The following is a 27896-nucleotide window of genomic DNA, read 5'->3' on the forward strand; positions in this document are numbered from 1 at the left end:
AGTACGTTAGAAGAACATTCAGCTACTATATGCATTGTTTCTGTTTGAAGTTTTTGCTGCTGGCCATTTTGGCGTTGTGTTGTATCATCTGTATTCACCCCGAAAACAGGAGTTCCGGGAACTAAAAAATTTAGTCTGGGTAATCGTATCCTAGTTACATGAAAGACGTTTGCATAGGGACTATACCCATGTAGATATACAACGTTGTGACTGTTGTATAGTGTAAGGGACGCGAAGCGCGGACGGCTCGACGGTCAGTAGCGAAACGGGCCTCTCCTGTTCGTCCTCGCTTGGACGCGGGCTTGGCGGACGCGGCCGCTGGTGTCATGGATATTTGTAATCACCTACTAGCCCTCCAAACTGGCTTAAATACCCTTTGTCATTGATCTCCATATTAATGAATTTCTCAAAGTGTTTCCATATAGTTACCGAAAGTGCCTATATACATGTATAAGCATATATATATTGTATTTCCATCGCCGTTGTTTTACGTTCGATAGAGCAAACAAATTTTGTAATATGCATTCGATTAACACCAAAAATACTACTGATCGTAATCTATTTTTCAAAAATTTGTATCAATGGCCAAACACTATTGTATTCCATTCTTGCGACAGTAGCAAGCGGTTAAATCGAGGTAAGGTAACGAAGCCTTCTCGGGTACTCTTAAATCAGAATGCTACACGCGTATTAAACAACACCCCAAGTAGTTCTTCTTTGCAAGGCCCTTGCGTCTAGTCAATTTAAGGAACGCCCGCGGAAATGCCTAAAGAGTTCAATGGTCTCCTAATCCAGTAAGGAATAAATGTAACGGCCCGTGTCGGGGCTCCTGAGGAAGCGAAAAAAAACTAGAATGAGAAGGAACTTAGATACTAAAACGAGCCTACCACCTCTAATCAGAGGAATCTGTAAACAAATATTCTTTCCTACTCAATACTAGCCAAGATATGGGGTTCAATTCCAGAAAAACGAATAAGACCTTATTAATACTAACAGTATACGAAAAAATCGTAATAAAATCCATATATTTATCACCTCTTTCTATCTGAGAAAGGAGTCTTGTGTGACAAAGAGAGCAATAGATGGCTTTTAGCTTTCAAAATTATTTTGTCGATTAGATTTTTCATGTACGATAAATTATTTACGAAGCGAATGATAACATTTAATGTATTACGCAGCAAGGTTTCTAGAAAAATAACTTACTTTCCTAACTATAAACATAAAGCAATTTTAGCGATCTTTTTTGAGATCTAGACTCTAAGGTCGCTCGTAATTTCTGGCGATATCAAATTTATGGCTTCGTCATTCGTTCGGACAATGAAACACAAAATTGACCTTTGCTCTTACACTATTTGTTTATTTAGAATTTCTTATTTCTAAATGGTAATTTATTTTCGTTGTAGTTGAAGTGTTTGGTTTATTATGGAAAACACTTTTGTATTGAAAAATATTGCAATGCGATAGCCGAGCATGATGAAATATAATTTTATATTAATTACACACTGAAGCTGCTATATTTTAGAAAAGAGATTGCGATGCGTTCGAATGTTCGAACTCTATAATAAACGACTGTAAAACTGGAGTAAAAACAGTACCATTTCTTTTTTTTTTAATCATGCTCATTCGCCCATATCTCGGAGGATCTTTGTATTGTTTTAAATAATTTCATCTTTAATTCCTTTTTTTATTTCTCTTTATTTCTTTATATTCTTCACAATTCCTTTCATTCTTCATCTATTTTTTGTCACAATATCTTAAGTTCTTCTGGATTACTTGTCTTCTTATATACACCACCTTCCTTCTCTTTTGCTCCTAAAATACTAGAATAAATCACTTCCTCATATGACAGCATAGTTTTATCAATTTATTTTTTCCTCTTTTTATCTATATTTTCTGTTCTATTTATATTTTTTTTCTTTGGTTTCTAGCTCATTAATATAGTGTTTACCTTCTAAAATACGAATACAGTACAAACTTTTGAAGTCTTACGCGACCCTTCGTAATTTGTTTTATTTTTGTTTATGATATTTTTAATTAAACAGTTCCATTTCAGATAACCATCAGATTAAGTACTATAGTTTTTAGCCCGAAAACAATAAACATTCACGACAGGATTCTTCACTAACCGCGAAAGTTCTGAGTGCTAAGCGCGTGGGTGACTTACGAGGTTTAGGCTGAACGCGTTCCACGCTCTGCCCTCTCATGCCCACGCAATCTGTAAATGCCAATAAGGCAACCGAAGGCGACTTTAATGTACACTTAACAGAGGGCCGCTTTAGAAAAAAATACGAGCTTATTCTAAAAATAAAAATTAAAACACAAGACATCCTTTGAAGGAGGCCGGTGCCTAGTAGACACGCATGATGGATTACGTCTGTGTCCTATCTCAGAACGAAAGTTTGTATTTAAACACAAAAGGAAACAAAACGTCATATTTGTTAAATGTTTATTTATTTGATTATTTTAACATTAAATTATATTTAGAAACAATATTATCGTTTTTAATTTATGTTTTTTTTTTAAATTTATGTTTATTTTATTATTCGTCTAATTGCAAAATTCATAAAATAAATTATGTACCCACCTTTTCCATTGCTGCATACATATATTTATCTGTGATTTTACGATTTGTACTTCTTACACAAAACTCAGTGGTTATAATTTTTAAAAGGTCTTAATAAGCTTCAGCAATAATTTATTTTAAAACTTTTATTACTTTATGCGACGTATTGCTTTACCTGAATCTGTATTACATATAAGATAATATTATATAAGATGAAGAGGAGTTTGATAGTTTGAAATGGTTCAACTTAACTAAATTCGATAACTTGCGATATTTTATTTCTTCCTTCCTTACTTTAGCCATGTATTTAATCAAGGTGTGGTATTTTATTTTAAGGTAATGCGACTACACAATGTGTATTTTTCCTGCGACACATGGATATGAATGAAAGAACATTTTGCCACTAAAGTAAATAAATTTTTACTTTGTATTAATTCACTAATGTGATGCGGTGTGCATTTTTGAGTTTTAACTATGTGCGGCAAGTACTTACTTGATTTTATTAGTGTATCGACATATACATTACTAAGTCCAACAATTTAGAAATTACCAATAGTATTAAGTATTTATTTATAATAATAAAGTTACGAACTAATTACCGAGAACCGGTTTCGTACTGAGGCGCTCTCTATTCAAACTCCTTGAATTTCTGGCTGCCATTTGATAACTCTGTTTGCTAACTTTACCTAATCTCAATTGATAAGCCGAGCAATCACCGGTAAAATAACTTACCAAGATAACATAACAAGATTACATAAACTTGTACTTTGTGCAGAGCTCCTAAATACAGTGAAGATTTATACTTAAGCTGTTAATGCAATAATGGATTCTTAGAAAATGAAACTAGTATTGTTTTTTATTCTCGTTTATGCTTTTGTTTAAAAATTTAAAGAGTACAAAAACAGCAAGTACATGTTCTGCAGTTAATCTAGTATAAAATTTAAAAATATGGTGATTCAGAATCAGATAAATATATCTATTTCGTAAATCTTGTAAATTGAGGTACGATTTAAAATTACAATTGTTTATTTGATTAAAAATCTATATATTTATAAAATTATTAAAAAATATATATTGATCGTAAATAAAACGAAAATAAAACTAGGTATATTATTTGATGCCGCATTGGCTCGCCGTCCCTCTCTCTATAATTAAATTAGTAATGAGGAAATCCGTGGACCAACGAAAGCAACCGATATAGCCCAGTGGCGTTGTAAGTTCAAGTGGCATTGAGCAGGTCACATAGTGCGTTGTAATTAATGGTCGTTTGGGTCTGAAGGTTCTAAAGTAATAAAGGTTCTAAAGTATAAAATAATGCAAGCGCAGCGTAGAAAAACTTACAAGGTAGACAGACGACTTTGTGGGAAGATGCCGAATGCGTCAATGACTTTTAATCGGCCCTGTTGGAAAGCTATGAACGAAACCGATGTTCAGACATGGACTACCTACGAATAAAATGATTAATCTGTGAATATTAACCAACACTAACATGGATCAGTTCAATTTTTATTTTGTTACTCTCTTATAAATTGAGTTACTATTTGTCACTTAGATAAAATTTAAAGTATTAATATAATTATTTATTACAAATATCGACTTTTAAATATCAAATTAAATGTGGCCTTTGTTTCTTTGACCGGCTTTCGAAAAAAAAAACCTTAATTCGGTAAATCCAAAATCATGTTATTTCAAAAAGTTTACGTAGCAAAAAATAACGGATATATATTTATTAAAGAGATACTACTACACAAAACTAGTCAGGGTGAAGCAAACGGTACGAGTACAGAACATGTTTGTAATTTCTGAATAGCTGAGAATGTTTGAAAACTTTTTATTTATAACTGAAAAATATAGACCCTGTTTAGAATAACGTCACACACATCCAATATGCCACATCTTTGCCATGCGTTTGTGACATTTTGCGTGACACCCTGAACACTTAGAGAAGTTAACATTGATTTGTGGCTTTGTAGTCTTTCGTGATAGATAATTTTTATGTTTAATATTTAGGCATTTAATTTGAAAATAATGGTGAAGAAACTTTCTCACAGAGTCTACGTATTAGTGCCGATAACACGAATATTTACATTTCAATTTTTTTCAGGGAAATTTCAGAAAAAAAAATATACCATATTCGTTAATTGATAAACTTTTGTTGATAGACGGTTACTAGTTTAGATTAAAATACTAAACACAAACTTGTTTAATATATATTATTACACGTTTATTGGTTAAAGGTAAAGGCTTTTATTAAATTTTTAATTTGCCTGCAAAAAGCTCTAACAAATATTTCTAATCACCCTGAATAAAACGATCACTCTGAAATATGTTACCGTATTTTTTTTATTGCAATGCGACATTACAGGTGGCAGTACATAGTCACAGGTTTATAAACAGATTAATTTTAATATGTAGTAATCGATTTTGAAAACGCTTTTTCTTATTTTATAATCATTACGTAATTTATTTATTTCCGGAACTATTACATATCACCTTGTGACGCGGACTAGAGTCAAAAATAAAATGTATTAAAAAAATAATAAGATGACGATCAATAAACGTTTTATAAAAAGATTCAATGTTGAATAAATGAATTTAAGCCTTATCATTTACCATTGATTTTAGATCGTTTATACCATACACTTATTGTTAAGAAATGAAGTAGATAATTTACACCGCCGAAGACCGGCACAAATCGCGCGACTTAATGCGCCAAAAACTTTCCAAGGAGAGTCACGACTATTAGTGATGAAGAACACAATGCAGGTAGTAGCATATTACGTTAAACTTTAAAATTAATAAATTTTTATCGATAAATAGTTCCTTGTTTTGACAAATATATTTAACCTAATATCTTTTTTAAGACTAAGATATAAAAATGACAAAGATTTATAACAACAATAGATCTTGGGATCGTTACTATGTCATTAAATATATCCCCGAAGTTATAATTTATTTATTCTATAAAAGCCCGTGTATTTTGCCGACCCATCGTATTGGACAATTTACTTATCATTGGATATTTTGGGCTTAGGGACAGTTGTAAATAACATCCCCATAAGGCTGTTAGTTTAGGACGCTCTTTAATAGAACTTGGGGCTTGCAATCCTTTTATTCAAATCAATACCAAATCCCTTCCCTCAAGATTTAGTAACAACAACTTACTTGTAAATGATGTGTGAAAAAAAAGTTTCCTGAAATCTTATACGATTTTTAAAACATAAACTGTAACATGTGCTATTTTGATACAATTAGTTTTTAGAATTATGTTAACATTGAAATAAATCAAGAAGTTTTTTTTTAATACTCATGTTTATGTAACATTTTTCGTTTTTAACATAATATAAAGACCACTTAAAAGAGTTTTATTTTTACTTTAAGAGATGTTTTAAAAGTTCATATACATAAATACAAATGTTGCGTTTAGTTAACAGAATTATCTATATGTATATATTAAATGTTGTGAAAAGTTTTCTAGGTAATAAATTTTACATTCGTAAAAATGTGTAATACCGAAAATGGGACGAGGCCCGTCAACAAATCGATCAGACTCGGTGGTTTTAAAATAATAAATTTGTAATTTATTTGCGTAATATAAAACTGATTTATGGATTCGACTTATTTCAGTGATTGTTTTCATAATGCATGGTATTAAATCGAGTAAAATATAATACGTTGTTCGATGATTTTTTAAATGTTTATAATACCCTTACTTAGCAAAATGCATTAAGTTCATGCAGTAGAAACCTTCCATATAACCCTTCTAGTGAAGGCCATGCGCCGTTAAATAAGGTTTGCACTTATTTCTGCGACCACGTCAATTGCTCGGGTAGCTACTCTTTCCTAAACAACTATGAACACCACTCTCTTGAAGGAGGATTTTTAATATTTTGTAAGACTTATTGGGAAAATACTTCGATGCCTGCGTAAGTTATCTTTAGTAAGTCAAAAATAGTGGACTCTAGTTGAACAGCCAATCAATAATAGTCTTTAATTCTGTATCTATATATATATATATATATATATATATATATAGATATATATATATATATATATATATATATATATACATAAATATATATAGATTAATATATATATACATATATATATTTATATATATATACATATATATATTTATATCTGTATAAATACATTCAAATTATATATATATTCATTTTTATCGCCCAGTTATTGGAGACTTCTCCTAAATCCTATCTAATTTTTGGGAATAGGACGTTTTGTTTTAATAACTTTTTCACGTTTTATTTTATTGTCATTCTCTTCTATCGAACTTCATATTATAATTCATCATTTTCAATCATATATTACAAAAATAAAAAAAATCATTTTCATTTATTCTTAATTTCTCTTATTACCGTAGAGGGTTTTTATTACAGTTTAATTATTTAAAATTATGATATATATGTTTATAAAGGGTACTGTTAAAGAAATCTTTTCCGCCGCAGGACGTACACTGCTAAATAGAGACCTTAGAAGCTCACGCGGGAGGCTTGAAGTTTTGAAAGTGATCATAAAAAATTAAATAACCTGTTTAAGTTTATTGACATCTCTTCTCGTTTCGGGCTGCGTTTGAATCCCTCGTATATTTAAGTTGGAGAATTCCTCTACAAGGAAACTCGATTCAATTCTAGTTCCTATCAATTTGAGTTCTTCTGGTATTCTTCTCATGTCGTACATAAGTAGTCACTTAATTTTCCCCAGTTTAGATAAGAATTTGAAATAAATAAATTTGTCTCACGATTACAATTCAAATAGAGTTCTAGAACAGATAACTGGCGCTTTTTAAGAACGAATAACCCTAAAAAAAACATGAATGTAAAATATCATTGTATGTATTTATTTCTTTTGGATTGACGTTAAAACACAATTAAAATACTCAAAAAACCTTAATTTTTTTCCATATATTGATTTATCTAGGTTTTTAATTTTTAAATTTTTTATTCTCTCGCATAAGCATCATCCTCATTTCTTAAAGAATGTAATAAAAAATATTAATAGAATTCTTTGAAATTTAATGATTGACGAACTTAATTGTATGTACTTTTAGTGCCACTCGAAACAGATGATTGCCATATTTTAACTTTATTTTTTTTATTTAATTTAATGTCAACTCTGTTACCGCAATTATAAACACGGGTTGTTTCGAGAAATAAGCACAAATGCTATCTTTAAATAAAAAAAATGTTCCTGCTCTCCTCCAGTTTCGAGTTTAATGAGATATTTAAGGGTACATTTTTATTTAGATAGATAGATTTTAAATCAAAACAAAGAATGAATCTTGGGTGTTATTTGCTATAAGTATATATACGAAATATCGCCAACAGCCAAGCCACTGCGTGTCTTAAGTAACGAAGTATGTTTACTACACCACCGACTGTGCATTACAACTACTTACAATAATTAAATGTTATGTTTTTTTGTAGTCAATAGCGAGAGATATACCAGATACTTTTGTTCAAAAAATACGCTGTTCGTATAAGTAAGCTTTAAGATTTATAAATATAATAACATTTTAATTATTAACGAAATCACTTTGAACAGTGCTACGGCACATTGAAATGTTTCCTAAAATTTCGCGACCCACCAAAAGCTAAATCGAGAGACGAGTGAACGTGACGTGCCACGGGTCTCGAATGAAAAAAGGAAAATATAAATAAAATATATAAATTGTAAAATTTCATTTTATTATTTTTGTTTTTGTTTTCATTTTATTACACTTGTATCCGACCTACGCCACACCGGTTGCGGGGTATTGATTTTGAGGATAGTTTGGATTGACCGTCATTTATCTTTATTCACTAAAGTCTACCGTGAAATAGCGGTAATTAACATGCCATCTGCTTGACGATATGTCTCTATTATGCTATTTAAAATGTTTGAAATTCATTCGCACAGTTCACTTTTATCTTCAAAGCCCAAAAATGCAGCAGCGATTACATTTTTACTGTTTTAAAAAACTCGAGTACCATAATATATTTAGTCAGATAATCAATAGGAATGGGAAGATCTTTAGACGAATGCCAGTAATCGATAGATTGGCAAGTTAAAGTGTCAGTTGGCAAGTCAAATAGCGCGTACAACTTAAACCCTCTGGGGCCTTAAGTTTCACAAGTTGATACCGCGGACTGACAAGATCAGTACAAGACTAACTTTGACGCTAGATGTCGCTGTACCGGCAAGCGCATTTCAGAACGCCAACTCATAACTTGGACAAACGACCTTATTAAGATCGTGGATAGAACCTGGATTCAGGCCGATTACAACCGTTTCTATTGGAGCCGCAGCACGGCATATCTTAGTGCTAAAATGATGATAATGTTGATAAGAGACGTTTGATATAACAACCAGAATAATAATTTTTTTTTTTTTGGGAATAGATTAGCTTAACTGTACTAAGAATAATATGAATAAGAACGCAAGAAATATCAAAAAAATGTTTGTTATGCTTGTTCTGCGCTCTCTTCAAATTAGTAAACTTTTAGAAACTTTGTAGTTCAAATCAATTTTAGTTTCTATCAAATTGGATGCTTGTAGTATTCTTCTCTTATACAAAAGTGAACATTATAAAAGATTCAAAATTGGTTTGTAACATGAATAAAATGAATGAATAGAATAAACGTTATTTAATACTCGGAAGGAGTTATATTAACACCGCCGGCTTTTGATATCTCTCTGCGATGTGGTAAAGTTATGGCATAATTAATTTGAATCCGAGTCGAAAGCCGAAAGCCAATAGTCGACGCATTGTTTACTACACCCCAGTTCCGGCATTAATCCCGCAATAATAATTTCAAATCTAACCCCAAATTATAATTCAATACTTATGATTAAAGCTCGGATTTCTTCGATTATATTTCATAAACAGTTCGAAAGGAGGAAACTGCGATAGATTGTGTTTATGGACTTATGTCCAGCAGTAGATGAGAAGATGTTGAATCGTTTACATTAATGTTATTGATACTTTTAATAACGTACAAAACTGAAATCTTTGAGCCCTGAAATCGACGAAGTTGTAAGAGCCCCACAAAGCTAACGACAAGCACAACAACCAGATTACAGACGTACAAAACATTCAAAACGTTTTCAAATATTTTGTTTTTAGTCTTTAATTCTATTCTATTTTATACATAATGCCATTTTATAAATACATTTCGATTAAATTATAAGGTAATTAGTTATAAGTATTAAACCTTTAAAATTTTTTATACACATATTATTAACCATTATTAACAATAAATGTATTAATTCGAATTTTGAAAAGGCTCTTTCTAAATTTTCATTCCGTAATTTAATATTTCCAAAACCAATAATTTTATTATTAAGTATATATATGCCATGCATTAATTAACAGTAAAAGAACTATAAAGTCATCCTTTTAATGCTTTTATACCTATAACCAATTATTCGGTATATTTTAACTGTCATTGAAATACGTTTTTACTTTATAAAACATTAATATTATTTTCTATTTAATACCCGGAAAAAGATAACAGTTTTGTAAATTTTCATTATAATTATTGAATAAAATATCAATGCTTTTAAACGAACACTCGCTGAGTTACTTATAAAAAATATTTTCTGTTACGGCATTGATTTCTATCATAATCAGATTATGAAACTCTTCGTGAATTCACAAATTTAATTAAGAACAAACAATTATCAACTTTGCCTCCGAAGTTTATTTAACGGAAATCATTTTAACGAGAATTTATTGTCTTGAATATTTGAATATAAAATCTGTTTACCAATTAACTCGATCTAAAATGAACTACCGATTGTCTGTCTGAGAAGTTTTTGTTTTAAATCTTAGTGTAACAAAATATAAATAGTTAAGTTTAAATTACATTTTTTTATTAGACAAACATGATATACCGACGTGACTCCACTCATAAATGTCGCTATGTGTACTCCCAATCAACGTCCTAGCCTCTATATAAATATTGGCTAGTTCATCATTATCAACATTATTTCCGAAGCTAAACAAAGACCTTCCCATATATTTTCAAGACCAGCTAGAAGCGGCCTGCATCTTTCGTCTTCCGACAACCTTAACAACAATGTCGTCTGCCCACCATGTTTCTAAATGTCTTACTTGGCGCTTGTTGGTCTTTGATCTTTACTCCAAAACCTTTAAACCCCAGTGGCGATCAATTCTGCTTGTTAATTACTGCCATTTCAACTTTAAAATATGCTGAACTGTTTTGGGTTTTTTTGTTTGTCTACGGATCCCCTCATTACTGTCGTATTTACACTTCATTATCGACGTGTTAAACGATTGTGACCACGCATCTGGTTACCTTGATATAATCTACAATATAGCGTATCATCCTTGCGCAGGGGCCATGCTAATCTTCTCTGTATCGTTCCAATTTTAGTATATGTACTGCCGAAGCAAGTACGAAAAAAAAAATAAAAAAAAAAATAGCAAGGCGCAAGGGAAGACCGCGTGGCGATCCCTGACCGGGAGATACCGCGGTCCCCCGTTTAGCGCAGAGGGCGACCACCGGGGGGGGTTTTAGTGGGTAGGAATCCCACATACCCCTGTCCTTCCCCCAGAGGCAGGGCATCTTGAACACCCGAAGATTTCCCCCACCGAAACAAAAAAAAAAAAATCTACAATATAGCGGGAATATTTCTGTACAGGCCGTTTGGTTATAGCTGTTAAAACCTTACCTCATTTGCCTGCTGATAGCTTCATAGCTTTTACACCTACTTCTAATCATCCTATTAAAAAGATCACTCTAAAATATGTTTTAATTTTTAAATTGATTCTTCATATGTTATAATAATAAATTATAATATTAAGAATCTATCATTTTGTACAAAAGTTTTTAAGTAACAATTAACGAAATATGTAACTTTATATAACAGAAAATGTTGCATAAATTGGCTTTCAACTAAATGAGCGATGGCGTCGAAGTTAAGAAGATATAAAAGGTTCAAAATATTTTTACACCCTCATTTCAGCAGGGAAGCTATTTAACCAATTACGATCCACTGTTTGTCCTATAATCTTCAATTCCGTAATAGCTTTGGGAAAGATTTGCAAATGAAGACTCTAAACTTGTGCCTTTTTATTTTACGAGAGCTTAAGCTACTCACCCGTTCTACTTACTTACCACAGTAACAAGGCTTACACTGCTGGCCAAGTAGCAATTGCAGATTCCGCGGATTGACTTAAAACTTCTTTTAAGGTAGTAAAGTTCGAGGTTTCTCTAAGGAGCCTCAGCTCGGGCCGGTACGTACTATTCATCGGATTTGAATACCGCGAAGCTCCTAGATTTCTTAGGCGGAAGCACCAAAGAATGACCAGGAGCAATGGACCCTTACGAGAGGACTTCGGCTTTTGCTGTCACTTGTCGATAATACCCGCGACAGGAAATATCGAAACTAGTTCATAGCGCAAAAAATATAGAGCTAAAACATATGTTAAACAGTTAATAAACTTCCAGTGCAACGCATAAGCGTTCCTTAAAGATATCTATGCTAGCTATGGAGGGATATACCATAATTACCACGCTTGGCAGGTGGATTGGCAATCGCAGTTTTGTATTAAGGGTTGCAAAGAACGATACTACTTACTACTACGACATAATTAATGCACAAAGTGTGTTTTATATAGGATTGAACCTGCGACCTACGGTCACAATTCTCGGTCCTCTACTACTGACTCATTTTACGTTACTGTATTACTATAAAATAATAAAGATATAAGTTATTTTGAAAGTCTAGGCTAAACCCGATTATTGATAACAAAACACATTATTCGCTTAATAGGTTATGTTTTAATAGAAGATATAAATTTTATACCCTTAGATACACTTTAACAGTATAGTATTAGTATCCTGTACGTATATTTTTTATTACATTGAAACACAAAGTCACTTGGAGCGAATGGGATCGGATCGGAGCGTGAAGGTAGCGTACCTGGAAAAACCGAGGGGTCGAAGACCAGTGGGTAGACCCAGGTATCGCTGGATCGATCGCGTTGAGGCAGACTTGCGCGAATTGAATGTCAACCAATGGCAAACGATGGCGCAAGATAGAGAAAAGTGGAAGTCTCTCGCTTCGGAGGCAAAGACCCACTTTGGGTCACTGAGCCAGCGGAGTAAGTAAGTAAGAAACACAAACCCATAGACATCTCAATTTAAGTATAAATTCAGTAAGCTATTTAACTCGGGCCACTTTTAAAACAAAAGATTTCAAATGGTTTTTTGAGCTAGGTACTCCAATATATAATGTGTAATGTAACAATTTTAAAAGTACTTCAATGTTACGTACTTTTGACTTAAATTCTCTTTGATGAATTTTAATTTACATTTATAAAACGAAGGAAGTGAGTAACAGAAGAGATGACAAGCCGTCAAAATTGTCTATTTTTCAATAAAGCGATGTTCCGGTTCGTTCTATTTTCGAATTAATTAACTCTTCAGAAGAGAAATATATTTTTTTAATTATCTGCAAATGTCAATAACATTTTTTTTTAATTTTATGTAACGATATATGAATGTCATTATACTGACATTTCAAAACGGACACAACGTTCAGAAATGAAGCGACAACTGAGATGAGAAAGAGCACTACATAGTTAACTTTTATAGTTGACTTTTTAAAGCATAAACTTTTTCGTAGGAAAGGCGTTTTTTACCTTCATAATATTTTAGGATACCTAATAAATAATAAAATTTTCATTGATCTTCAATAAGCAACGTCAGAAACATAATAAATCATTGAATCTATTTTGTCTAATTTACACATCACTATATACATAAACACAAAGATGGGTATACCGAATGTAATAATAATGTATAATACTATGTAGTCATTAGTGACAAATGTAAACGTTTTAATAAGGGTATACGAAATTGAGTAACATTCGCATAATCTTAAAATATTTCAATTCGAATTTTATTTTAAAAATGTTATTTTAAAGGAAAACCAACTTTAATCACACTGTTTAAGGCGCTGTTTTCTAAACTTACGATTTTCATTACTTCCGGATGGTCCTTTCGGTACAACCATTACCCTAAATAAAGTAAATATATATTTATGTATATATTTAAACTAATTTGATAAGAAAATTTAATGTAAATACTGTCCGTGTTGCCATTAAGTTTTATATTAGAAAACGCTAATTCGGAACATCAAAGTAAGGAATGCCTGAACGTTGTTTAACTCGTACTTTAAGCCATAAAAAATGTTCGCGTCGAAATATTCACAGTTTTCTGTAGCAGTATTACAAATAAAAAAAGTGCTAAAGATGCTTTGCCCTTTTCATAGTTACTGTTCGAGGATTTCTTGAGGGGATCCAGCCGTTACATAATAAAAGAAAAAACTGTTCGATGCTTAGCACGTCGCTTTTGATTATAAAAAGTACAAAGCAACAAAATAATAGTAATAAACTTTTTAGGTAGGGTACTTTAGGCTCTTTTAAAGTCGCGAGTTTTTAGGGTTGGTTCCCTAAAGTGTCACTGGCTTCAGGGGCTCTTAGGCAGACATTGAAGGAACTTCCAAACATCGTGATAGCAACTTAAGAGTTTTAGGGATATCGTGCATAGGGGCGGCTTTAGCTCGTGAAGCCGTGAGCAATGAAACCCTGGCGTACCCTAGGCCTGATCCTCTCCCTGCGGCTATAACCATTAACTTTGCCGTCGTAACAAGAAATTTTTTTCATATTCCAACAAGCTACTTTATAAGTATAGCTTACAGTATGGTATTAGTTACGGCCATGATGGTCCAAGACGTTGCTCGCCGCCCCTTGAGACAATTGCGCCCGTGTGCATTGCACACTCTGCACTATATGTTAAGCCGCCCCTGATCGTGCACAAAGCATACCATGAGATGAACTAGGTAGGAACTCTTCATAACCTAGTACATCTAGAGGAACCCCACGCCCGACCCGAAATTAAAAAATAAGGTTAATACTAAAATATTTTCTTTGTGAAATTATTTCGTATCGTTTTGTTTAAATCTCTTTGTAATTGGAACTCCAAAAGTACAGTCAAAAAATAAATAAACCTTTTCGTTTCAAAATCTCTTTTTCGTATGTATACGTAGTAATATATGGATTTTCATTGAACGGAGAGACGAAAATTTCGTTTCATAATACCTCACCAAAGTACCAGTTTGATGTTATAGTATTTCCTTTGATGAAAAAGAACGATTTACGCATGGGCTATAGCGATCGACTTAAGTGTGTGGTTGCCCGTATACAGGATGATTACTTATACTTGTAAAGGCTTTAAAAGGGTGAATGTACTGCTCATTTATTAGCAAAAAGCTTTGTAATTTTTACGCAATTTCCAATCGTCATATATACAAAAAAAGATTGAATTTTTTATATTGGAATTCGACAGGCTACATAGACTAACTTTCAGTGATATAAAATCTACAGGGACAGATAGTAAACAAAAATTAATTTTATTATTTAGTAATCCAAATTTTGAAATTGCTCTTGATAGAAAATGAAAGATCAATCATTCTATATAATAAACAAATACGGTGAGAATACTTAGTTAGTCGTGTTGTTAGCTCACTGATCGTTTCTACAAGGTACAGGCCTCCACCCAAGATATCTCTTAAGGAATAGACCATAATCGCCAAGCTTAACAGGCAGACAGTACGAAGAAGACGCTGCTGATAATCTTCTGGAAACTTGTGAGCAAAAGTAATCCTGTATAATTAATGCAAAAAGTGTAAATTAGGTAAAGTCGCAAGTCTCAGTCCTCTACCCATGGGCTACCTCTGCTCTACTTCGTTAATATATTCAACTAAGGTTTTTTTTCCATTTCAACATTTTTCTAGTTTTTTATTTGCAATGTTTACTTATTTCACATACCTTAATTAATTTATCCCTGCACTGCCCAAGTGATTAACTGAAAGTGCATCCCTTAGAAATTTGCCGTTATATCTTGTATAAATAGTGTATCAGAATAAAATTAGCTTTATTCATCATATTGAAATAAACCTTTGTTCACTACATTGAATTAAATAAGGTCGTTTAGTTATTAGTGTCAGTTTTAGTCTGTTCATACGGAACGCGTTTTCTGCCAATTAACTACACTGATACTTACCGCATCCAATTTGCGCCGACAGAGCTAAATCCTCTAGGGTTACAATATCTTATCACTTTAAATATTACCAAAAAGGTTTAATTGCAACTTGTTTATTTTTTATCTAGATCTCCATTTATTTAAAATGTGCCCATTGTACTTTTTATGTTGTGTTACGTTTTTTATGTACATTACATGTACAAGCATATTAAATATGTAAATACATTTACCAATGTTTTTTTTAAATAAAATTATGATATCGTTATTAGCCTTTGATAAGATAATACCGATTTCTTTATATATCAGTTGAGGAGTGACAGAACAAAACATGATAACTCTATGATATAACTTTTCACAAAACTTCAGAAACCGGCAACTACTTTGCCTTTGTGCAGTTAAAAAAATATACGTTATAATGAATATACAACTGTAAAAATTGTTAAGTGTATTTTTTTATTGTGTATTCATTTTTATGTAAATATTTTAAATAAATTTTGATTAGATTTGTAAAAAACGTTTTGTTTTGTGCCAAATTGTTTGGAAGTATCACGTTTTAAAAAAGTACAGGGTACCAGAAATATATGAAATGTTTGATTCCGATATTGTTCATTAATATTTCCAAACATGAAAATATCATGATATACGTCAAACCTTCAACTTCAGAGGTTATTTACCACAGGAATAGGCACGATTTTATATTTGTCGAAAGTCATTGCTATCTTTAAAAAAAATGGAAATTATCATATTTCGTTTAGCCACTCCTCAATCATATCTGAATATTTACTTTTTACAATATGTTATAAAGTTATATTCTTCTGTATGTTTGATACGTATACAAGATTAATAAATAAACATATACGTTCGTTAACGTTTTTAAACATAAAATATTATTTAACCAAATGCTAATACGATAAGGTAATACCGGATTCATTATTCTTCGGTCTTTTCGTTTCATAAAAACGTCAGTATTTCTGATGACATTGATAATTAAATAACTCCATTTATTAAATGCTCCATAATTAATTATTTGATTAAATGTATTGATGACTCGAATGACATCTAGTTTGTTAGCTAAAATGATACCGGGCGTATTCGCACCTCAATGTCGTCACCGAAGCAACGAGCGAGAGGGCCGGAGGGCGCGGGAGGGAGTGACGTCCCTAGACGGGATTCAGGAGCGGTCTAGGATTTACGAGCAGTCGGTTTATGTCGGGCCCCGCTGACGCTCTCCCCGGGGACGTGCTGTGAGAATACCCGCGAAAAGTTACGTGTCGCAGTTTACGGTTCTTTTTTTAAAAGTGATCAGTTATCCAAAGGTTTTAGTATCATACACGTTTTAAATATTTTTTTAAATAAAAATATGGTTTAATATAAAATTAAACAAAGCTTCTAAAAATAAATAACATTAAAAATAGCATTATCTAAATAAGCCTTCAGTGTAGAAATGTAAGAAAATATTGAAACTGATTGAATTTATATAACTGGCTTATAGGTGCATCGTCTAAATTCAAAACGAAATATATAACATTTAATATAACCGTACAAAAAGCAATTAGCGAGATGTCACATCCCAAAAATTATCTTTACATTCCTTAACAGACGTGGGCTTTAATCGTGTTAGCCAATTAAAATTAGAACTGATCAGTTATTATACAAAGGAGGTTTTAATATAACGATTAGAAAATTTAGGAATTCTATAATAAAACAGCCTTCTTATTTAGTAATGAAAATGTAATTTTTTTAACTGACATGAGCGACAAGGTATTAGGAACTAAGATAATGCTAATTTGTGCTCGTAAAAGAAATTGTGTATTATTTAAACCAAAGTGTTTGGTGAAATAATAGAATGAAGAGGCCCGTGCCGAGGTTCCTCCGTGAACCTTCGAGCGAAGGTAGCGAATACCCTAAAAGAGATTAGACTAGACCTGCACCTTGCCACATCAAATACGCGTAATCTGTTAATTTAGGCAGCATGGTGTATCAAGTCAAAAATCGAGTATATTAGGTTAATTTAAAAAAAAAAAGAAATATATTTAGAAAAAAAATCCGATTTTTTTTAATTTATGTGGTTTAAAAAAAACATGATTTTTATTTCATTACACTGTCACATGCATACTTAAAACAGATCACTCTTTATACATTTTTTTTAAATCCTTGTGAACTTCCTGCTTGAATATTCTGTGGTATATTTCACTTGACACTATCACTCAATACTATAGTATGCTTAAGCAGTGTCATTGTGGTCTATGTTATATGGTAGGCCATACCGCTTACGACATCAAAAAGTAGACATAACCTCCCACAAAGATATCTATGGGGTGATATACCATAATTGCTTAAAAGGCGAGTTAGCGATCATAGTGTGGTATTATTTACGGCGTCCAACCGGTCCTTTTGTAAATCTATAGGGGAGGTCTATGTCCAGTCGTGGACATCCTCCAAATGATGATGATCACATTCCTTAATGTGAAATTAAGTTGTAAAAACTCGACAACAAACTCATTAAGGAATTTTATGATCAGTTTCGATGTCCTTGATATAGTATATAGAGTAATAGATACTCAAAATCATTGTGTAGTACAAACTTTTTAATTGTATCTATATTTTTTTTAATAATATGTCATTTTAGACAAAGTACGTCTGCTAACGTAGGGGAATCTCGGAATGATATTTTGGCATTGCAATTACTGGCTTTGACAACAGATATGGACAGATGAAACATGTGATAGACTCCCTGTTCAACTAGTTTGAATACATCGTAAATAGAATGACCACTTTGACGGACGATAGTAAATGCAATTTAATCCGTAGCCAAATAAAAACATTTTTTTTGTTTATACATAAAATGTTATTTATGTATTATGAAAATTATTTATACGTTTTAAAATAATTGTTTTCGTTACAGGGAGAGGATTTTACCAGATTTTATCAATATTCGTGACGTTACAAATATATTTATGTATCCGTATTGATCGTGAAAAGTTTAGAGATACGAAACGACATCGGTCCGCGAACGCCGGAGGCAGGAAACGCGCAAAAATATACGTGAAAGCCATTTTTGTTCGAAATAATTACGTGGAAATATTCAAAACGAAAGATTTTTAGTTTATTTTTTAAGCAAAAATAAGCGAATTTAGTGCTAGCATATATTATCTATTTTGTTCTCCATTCATTAAACGAAGTTACGTCTTACTTGCTACTTCTTCTCCAAATGCTAATGTTTCTTACGTAGTTTTATTGTAACCTAGTTAGTATCTACCGACCAAGTCGATCTATAAGGAAGTCACTAGATTTTTTAAAAAATATTATTCATGCGATGTATTCACTGATGTGATATACGGCTATGGAAAATCTGACCAAGTCGATATTTGGCCCCGCTAAACGCCTATTAAGCAATATCCCAATGCGAGCTAAGTTCGCCTAAGGGATGTATAAGTTCATCGACCTCCCAATCCAGTTGACTATATTTGATATTACGACCTGAACCAAGGTTCCCGTCGAAGCCTTAGAGCTAAATTACTTAAACGAGCCTGTGGAATCTGAGAATGCCAACGAGATTGTACATAGATGCCGACTGAAAAAAAACTATTACCGTCCAATATTATCCAGGCTTTTGAAATAACAAACAGCATAATTTTTGGGATAAAAGATTAGCATTTTTTTAGCGCAAAGTAAAAATCTGAAAATTGTTTATACATTAAATAAACAAAAGAATGTCTTTATAGCTTCATTGCTTCGCTTGAAAAAAGCAAAAAGTGTTTCTTCCAATCCACTTGTTAAAGGCTTTAGTTAATGTTGTTGTTATTTGAAGAATTTGTTCTAAATATATTCTAAAATTGTTAAACTGTGTTATATATGCAAACTGTATACCAGTTAGCTATTATCTTTTTGATATAACCTCATTTGTATTCATTGGCTTTTTACTCGCGTCATTTGGCGTAGGGTTTTTGAGAGCAGTTTTTTTTTATTTTCCATTAGCAAGTAATTCAGGAAAACGTGAAACTAGAAGACAGGATATGTTATGTACAATGTACAATCAATAATAACTCTCATTTTATTAAATACGTACTGGGGATTTTGATTTCGCTACGAAATCGAATCATCGTTGATGTGATCCGTAGTTCATCTACGAAATAGCCCATAAGGAAGTAGAAGTGGCAGTGGATAAGTGACCTGTATGTATTTATAGCGCGCACACCGCTAGGACCTTAAGTTTCTGACGTCCAACCACAATGTGAACAGATGACCTCGTCAATCTCGGAACTCGCTTCATGCAGGCTGTTTATTTAATCCTATGGGACATCTTTCGAAGTGGCTTATATCCAGCATTGAATGTCCTATACCTGAAAAGATGATTATGAAGATGATAGGTATTATTAGAGATAGTAATGAACATATTTATGCATATTCTTAAAAAAAAATTATTAATACCTGCTGTATTCCAGTTCGTTTCTACTTGTAGTAAATAATTAACCATATTCCATTTTAATATGTGCGTACTGCTAATAAAAGTTTAAAAATAAATCACCAGATAGATAATACATCCAAAGCTATAATTAAAAATAATAATAATTATTATTAGCAACAATAATAAATACGAGCAGTGGTAGCCCATTGGTTGATTAAAACTAGCTAACATAGTAAGAAAAGGACCACCGATTAGTGCCAAACAGAGAGTCTCTCTGTGTTTGGCAATAATCGGTGTAACATAACTCCTGAAGATGCCCCGTGGAGGGGTGAAACACGTGTTGAGTGATTTAACGATGGCGGTTGTGTAATTCGCATTGTTTGCCGCATACGTATTTATCAGCGGGCTGGCGGGCGGTGCACTTTGTTGCACGACTACCACTGCATGTGCGGAAGTGGCTAAATATTGGTCCTTTTCTTACTTAGAATGGACTTCCGCAAGGTAACGCCTGATTCCATTAAATAGCTAACATAGGTCGCGGGTTCGATTGGGAATACAATTTTCTATTCTTCATTTTTATCATTTTGTGAATTATTTATGTATGATTACCACTGCTCACAAAACAAGTTTCCAGATGATGGACAGTAGCTCTGCGTACCGTAACACCATACTGCAATATCCAATCCAGCGTCCAGATTGTGGTATGTCGCCCCAAAAGTATCTGGAGAGGCTTTGCAATGGGCGTCTATGGGCTAAAATGATGAATAATCACTGAAAAATACAATCATCATTATCATGTCAATCTCAAAAAAAGATGCCCACTGTAAGGCATATAAGGCATAGAGTACTATACAGATCTATATATCGCCACAATGACCAATCTTGCGCTACCCGCATCCAGCGAATTCGTGCGTTACAATACAATATGTCACTATATAATACTAATTTTTCTTCTTAACAAACATTATTAAACAGTGGCGAGTTGTATTTTTAATTTTAAACAAATATTTATTCTAAAATAAATTAAAACTCCGTACAGCACTGCGTTCATATGGATCTAATCATATATCATCCCTATTAACAGATCATATAATAACAATTAAAACTCTAGTTTATATTTTTGCAGGAAATAAATCATCGGTAAAGCAAGCAACAGATGTACACTTCTCGCTTATTCCACAAACAGGAAAGGTATTTTTAACAAAATTGAAAGAGCCTAAGGAAATCAAACTTTTCGAAACTCCCTAACAAGTTTGCGATAATGCGTGTTACGTGTTACGTTGTGTTATTTAGTACACAGTCTCTGCGCAAAAGTGAGCGAGAGTTTTATTAATTGAGTTGAACTTGTTTGACAAAGTTATAAATAATATTTTTATACGTAAATACGTAAACACACTTCTACGCTTGGTCACGCAAATGCGTCATGAAGTTTCAATTTTAACTTACGCTATAATTTTTTAAAGATAATCCTCTAAATTCTTTCTATCTACTACATTATCCGTTATGACAAACTGATTTAAAATCTGTTATTATCGTTTAATCAAAAAATTATTATCTCGTCAGTACGAGCAATAATATTACTGTTATTGCTGAAATTGTCCGTGCTATAAGATTGTGTTAGTTGTTACTATATACCTTCACATGTTAGCTACTATGCATGCTAGAAGCATCCTCAGTATTGTTTATTAAAATATAGGATTTCTTTTCTAATATGTTAGTGGAATTGGGTGGTCTGATAGAGAATACCTAAAGGGATAAGTCCGCCATTACACAATTGTAGAAAGGGTAAATAAATAAATAACTGCGGTTAATACTGCACACTTGTTATAAATTACAGTTTTGGAGAATTTTATATTCGACTAATATAATGCAATATAATATAGTCCGAGATCATTGATTGTTGATCATTGTTGATTACTTTTATCTTCACTGGTCACTGGGTTAATCTCCAAGCAGTAAACTATTTACTTGTTTAGGTAGTAATTATTTTCTAAAATAGGTATTTATGTAAAGTTATTACTCGTACATTTTTTTTCGTTTACAACGTGATTATGCTGACTCCATACTTTCTGTTTTCTAATGGTGGTCATCTAAAGTATATAGACATAAGTATATGGTAGAGAGAATAAATTTGAATTTCATTCAGTGTAGAGAATGTGCCACCAATAACAAGTTCGATACATGGAAAACCTTTTACCAAAAAGAAAAACTATCTAAAAAATATACGAACTTTAGGTTAGTCTGTTAAAAAATGTTCCGCACGAGGGCTGGTGACGTTCGTATTCCAATTGCAAGCACTAGTGACTGACAGGGATGCAAGTTTTTAGATCTAATATCCGCACCCCATTGTATTGTGGGGCCATGAAATCAAGTTTCTAGAAAACTTATCAGAAAATTTCAAAAACACTAAAAGAAAAACTAAAATTGTAAATATGTTACCTTGTTTACTTTTTGTTTAATTAATAAGTGGTTTTAATATAATCACTAGTTTTTGTAATTATGAACTCTTGGATTTTTAAGTAATATGGCTTTAATTAGTTTAAATAGCAGCTCGTATTCCCGACATAAATAACTTTAGCGAACTCTTAATTATTTTGTTTTATTTAATAACGTTATGTAGCAATACAAATATATGAAAACTGACCAACTCTCCACAGTGTGACCTAAATACGTAAGAGATTAAAAATGTAGTAACTAAAGTAGGTCATACATTGTTTTTTAAGTAATGACCTAAGTACAAAGTGTCAGAACCATCTGGTCTAAATAAATGTAGTTGCTCATTCTAACAGCTTGATGGCCCTACATTGCTACCTTTGTTCAGCGCTACGTAATTATAAAAGGAAATGTGCTTTAGGTAGCAAGTAGTGTAACGAGCTTCAGTCTAGATCCCACGCCTTCTGCTGATGAGCGTTGCGGTTAAAAAGGAAATTGTGTACACATTCTAATTTTGGATTTCTCTATCGATGTTCTTACTATAATAAAGTACGATGTTATATGCAGGTAATTAGTTATACTATAAAAGCTTTAAAGGGGTGAATGAAATTAACTTATAAGTTTATTGACTCACGTCAACGTTTACTTGTTTAATAATGTTAATTATAAGGAGAGTTTAGGGGATTTTTTTATTTTTTTTCTCTACAATAGCTAACAAATACCGTAATCGTTTGCGGCACCCTGCTTTTGACATATACCTAGTATTGTTTTATGAAATATATGGAAAAAATATCATTGATGGTTTTTTTATATTATGTTTATTGCAGCAAAATTTTATCAAGACTTCGTAAGTTTAACGTGATTTCTTGCCGAGTAAAAAGTCGCATCGTACCTGTTTTAATCAAATTAATATCACTCATGACTTGATATTGAAGGGTCTCCCGTTCGTCTAGGGATTACCGTACCTTCTATCAATTAGATCTGCATACATGTCTATACCTGTGTATCTTGTTATTTGCTTTTATAAAATATACATATATTTTAATTATTTTTCTATTATTAAATTATCTATATATATATATATATATATATATATATATTTATTACAATTGGCAAATTAATTAATTGGATCAATTATGATTTTTTTATTTGAACTTGTGTACATACGTATGTTATACTTTATAATATTTTAATAATACACAAGGTGATTGGCTATAGGTGTAAAAACTTTATGGGGTGAATGAATGCATTTACTATTAATTAATATATGATAAATGCTACACAAAAATGTAAATTCAGATAACTATATATTAAAATTAAATATTGTTTACTATCAGTTCCTACATTCCAGTTCAAAAATGAATAAATACAGTATTTCAAAAGTGATCAGAGGTGTTTGTAAATACGTATCAAAGCTATAAACGTTTGATAGATAACCTTTCAACACACCTGTGAGTACATATATGTATGTATTTTATTAAGGTAAACATTTCTAAAACTGTCTTTAATATGTGATAAAATTAACTTTGTTCCAGGAATAGAAACGTTTTGTGCTTATTGAAGCGATGTTAAAGCAAAAGATGTAACGGTTTGACGAAATTGACAAGTGTATACGCGATATATAGTCTTGGGGGAAGGGAAGCGAAGTCACGTGATGAAATTGGAAAACAATGAAAAAGTGTTTGATTTTGGATAGAATGTTATAGAATGAAATTTATATAATTAATCTTTAGGTATAGCTCATTCATCAAAAACCTTTAGAGATTTTACACTCAATCAGCATATCAGCCGACAGCTTCCTACTGCAAAGCATAAGACTCCATCAAAGATCGGTGATAACCGGTGCATCCACCGAGCTACCGCGATCTATGTTGTCGATCCTACTAGTGGGGCGCCTATCTACGCCGTCTCTATCGAGTTGTGTTCGCCACTTGATAATCTCTCGGCTCCACTCTGAAATATGTTACATTATATTTTTTTTTTTGCAATTGGACAGACACAACTTCTGGCAATACAAAGACTGCAGGGACAGATTGCGAAAAATAATTATTTTTCATGTACGAGTATAGTAATTTGAATTTTGAAAACACTTTTTTACTATATTATCATTATATTATTTTCGTAACCATTGATTTGTGGATACGGTGTGTAATACATTAATTGAAAACAAATGAACTACAAATACACTGATCATGATGTTAAGTAATGATGATTGGCTAATTATTAATTTTTTTATGTAATTAATGCACATATTTTTCCCCTTGTTAATCTCAAGAATATTTGTACTCGTACAAATAAAATATAAGTTTATTAAATCAGGTAACAACCAATTTGCTACCATTTCAATGTTATTATAGAAAACAATTAGTTGAAAAACCATAAGAAAAATAAAAACATCAATAAAACTCGTATCATTAAGCTTAATTTATAGGAAAATATGATTTTCTTTCCTTTGTGTAATATACTCCCAAATTAATTTTATATTAAAAGTACGTTGTAAGGTTTAATTAATATGTCTTGTACGTTTACAACAGTACGTTTTAATATGTCAGCCTAATTTCCTTTTTTGCCTTTGCTGTAACTTATTTTTAAGTGGACAACTTTACTCTTGTACGTGTGAGTCACGTTATAAACAAAAATTGAGCAAATATTTAAACATGGAATTTTTTTAATCTATTTTCATTTGTGTATTTAAACACATGTGCTTTATTTGTGAAGTGTGAGTGCTCAGGCCGCATAACGCTCGGAAGAGAATACTGTTGGTTTTTCCACCTTCAAGGTAGACAGACAGCCTTCTTAATAATACAGGCCAACCAATTTTTTTGAAAATCTATCTACCACATTCTGACTTTAATTTTTAAATATATAATAACAACTCTTTACATTAAACCTTATTTTATTTTTACAATTTATTCTAATCTCCCGTTTACGTAAGTACAGCAGCTATGTTTCTAATAATGGCATTATTATAGAAAATTGCTGTATTACGACATTGACAGAAAAATGTACCTTTGAAACTCAAATTTTAGTGCAATCTATATAATTAAACCTTTTTGCATCTATCATAGAATTTAAAAACAAGTTTTTTTTTTAAATATCAATTTAAAAGTGAAAGATTAGTCAAATGAAAAGTTTCCAATAGTATTTTTATTTCTTTATTGTGATCTAAAGGGTTTTTAAAAAATGTGTGAAACAGCAAAAAACCTTCCATTATTTATTGTTTATTGAAAATTACCATACTTTTTAAAACACAATGCGAACTGTATTCAGAGGCACGTGTATCGGTCGTGGAAATCGTTTTCGATGACTATGTGATTTTCCTTTATTACAATACTCGAAATCGTACCATCTCTCGCAGACTTCAATTCCATTTATTGAATTATTGAAGTAGAAACAAGAATCAGCCGATTCGATTTAGAAACGATCTTCTATTTTTATTGGAAAACTAAACTTATTTACGGGCAAGTGATAGTGGTAAAAATCTTTCGATAAATTAATGGTATTATAAATGGGTCACAGTTTGCCATTGTGAGTGCATTTATAGCTGATACTATTTCTCCATGATATCGTCGTTTCAGGCTTTAGACGTACACTTCAATGGTATAGTTGTCAAACTCGCTTATACAAGGACATCATGTTATAGGTGTAAAAATTTTAAAAGGTTTAAAATGTTCATTTGTCAGCAAAAAAAAATTAAAAGTATTTCCAAACATTCTGTATAAAGTGATCAACTGTGAAGTATTTTACATTTATTATTTTTTTCTTTTGGAATGCGACAAGCCAATAACTTCTGACAGTACAAGTCTACAGGCACGGATTGTAAACATTAATAAAACACTTTTATTTTACTATTTTATCATTATTTTATTTATTATTTCTGAAGATATTGATTTTTTGATAAAATGTAGTATTAATTACGTGTAGTATTTAGTAATAATATGTAGTAATAGTAAGTTGTGGTAGTAAATAGTAAAAGTATGTAGTATTAATTTATTAGTTATAAATTCACCGTTTCATAGCTTTTAAAACTATAATCAACCAACCGCAAGAGCAGGAAACTTTAAAAACAATTTAGAAATTATTATACATACATATATGTTAAATTCTTTACGTTAAATATTTCGAAATAAAGATCATGTGGAGCATTAGTTCCCATTAACAAGCGTGCTGAGTGAAACATGTTCGAACAAAGAGAGCTCCCCGGCTGTCCACGCCACGACATAACTAATTCGCCAACTTTGCTCGTCGCGGCGCGGACAATGAACAACGGCTGCTTAATTATTATTTTATTGTCAGTTCGTCGTCGTTAAAGTTGTCATGAACGCTTAGTGAATATAGCTTTTATGTTATTTATTGTTTATTATTACATACTGTATAAATTTTATACGGTATATCTAGTAAATACATCTCTTTCCGTATGATCGTGGACGTATCGTTTCTGTAGTATACAATAAAGCTATAGTCGGCGCTTGAAGTAATTGACATAACGCACACGAGAATTTTTAGTGCAGACGGCATGACGTTTGTCAACTTCCCTCGTCATGAAGCGACTAGCATTTTTGTATGCTACAGACAGTTCAAAGGAATTTACTGACGAAGTATAGGTCAAATGTCATTTAAATAGGTTTTATAGTGAACATAATCTCTATATCAAGCAAGTTTTAGACCTGATAACGAATTATATTCTTGTAATTTCGTTATTATTTCGCTTCAGTCTGGTCATAAACATTGTAACTATTAAATAAATATGAAATTACATTTTTATTTTCAATTTTTCAGTATTATTTGAATATTTACAGTGTCTTCTCAATTCAATGCCAATTTATGTTAAATATCTTAGAGTTATTAAACTGGACTGTATTTATATTTCCTTACGCGTATAGTATTTTTTTACATTCATTAACACCAAATCATTATCATTAACAAGCTCGCAGAAAATGTTTCGCAATTAATGAACTGCACAAGGCCCGTACAAATTCTGTTAACAACACAAAGCTGCTCCATCATTGATTTTCCATGCGCTGTAAACGTCCGCCTTTTTCGAGTATCGGATTTTACATTTCCAACCTACCTTGCGTCGTCGCTTTTAATTAGAGAATACGATTTTAAATTCGGTTATATTTTAATTTATTTACTAATAGTCGTTTCCTTAAAATACAGAAGCAAATGATATTTAAGCCCCACGACGTGACTGATGACTGCTCCAATAGATCTTTAAGAAGACCAGTTTTAAATGGATTTGTTTCAAGCCTCTTCCGACGACCTTAACAAGGTCATATAAGGGAAAAGTCCTTCGTAGCGCTTGGCGGCTTTTAGTTTCTACTCCAGAACCTTATCAGTTCTGCGCGCTACGTGGCCTGTCTACAGCCACTTCACGTTGCAAATTCCTAACGTGTACTTTCGTTTGTTTAAGGAAATA

At 31.9% G+C, this 27896-nt stretch overlaps 1 protein-coding gene and 1 non-coding gene across 2 annotated transcripts in view; one reads left to right on the forward strand and one right to left on the reverse strand.

Moving 5' to 3' along the window:
- The window catches only part of Rab26 (RAS oncogene family member Rab26), an 89078-nt gene that overhangs the window by 12291 nt on the left and 48891 nt on the right, over positions 1-27896 (forward strand). The gene's annotated exons all lie outside the window — the stretch shown is intronic.
- LOC137930702 (U6 spliceosomal RNA) lies at positions 10877-10983 on the reverse strand. Its single transcript, XR_011108911.1, has one exon. It is a non-coding gene; the product is annotated as a U6 spliceosomal RNA (small nuclear RNA).

The sequence above is a fragment of the Battus philenor genome, unplaced genomic scaffold, assembly GCF_028537555.1.
Source record: "Battus philenor isolate CCGP_79_NKW_IND1 unplaced genomic scaffold, ilBatPhil1.0.hap1 SCAF_6, whole genome shotgun sequence".
NCBI lineage: Eukaryota > Metazoa > Arthropoda > Insecta > Lepidoptera > Papilionidae > Battus > Battus philenor.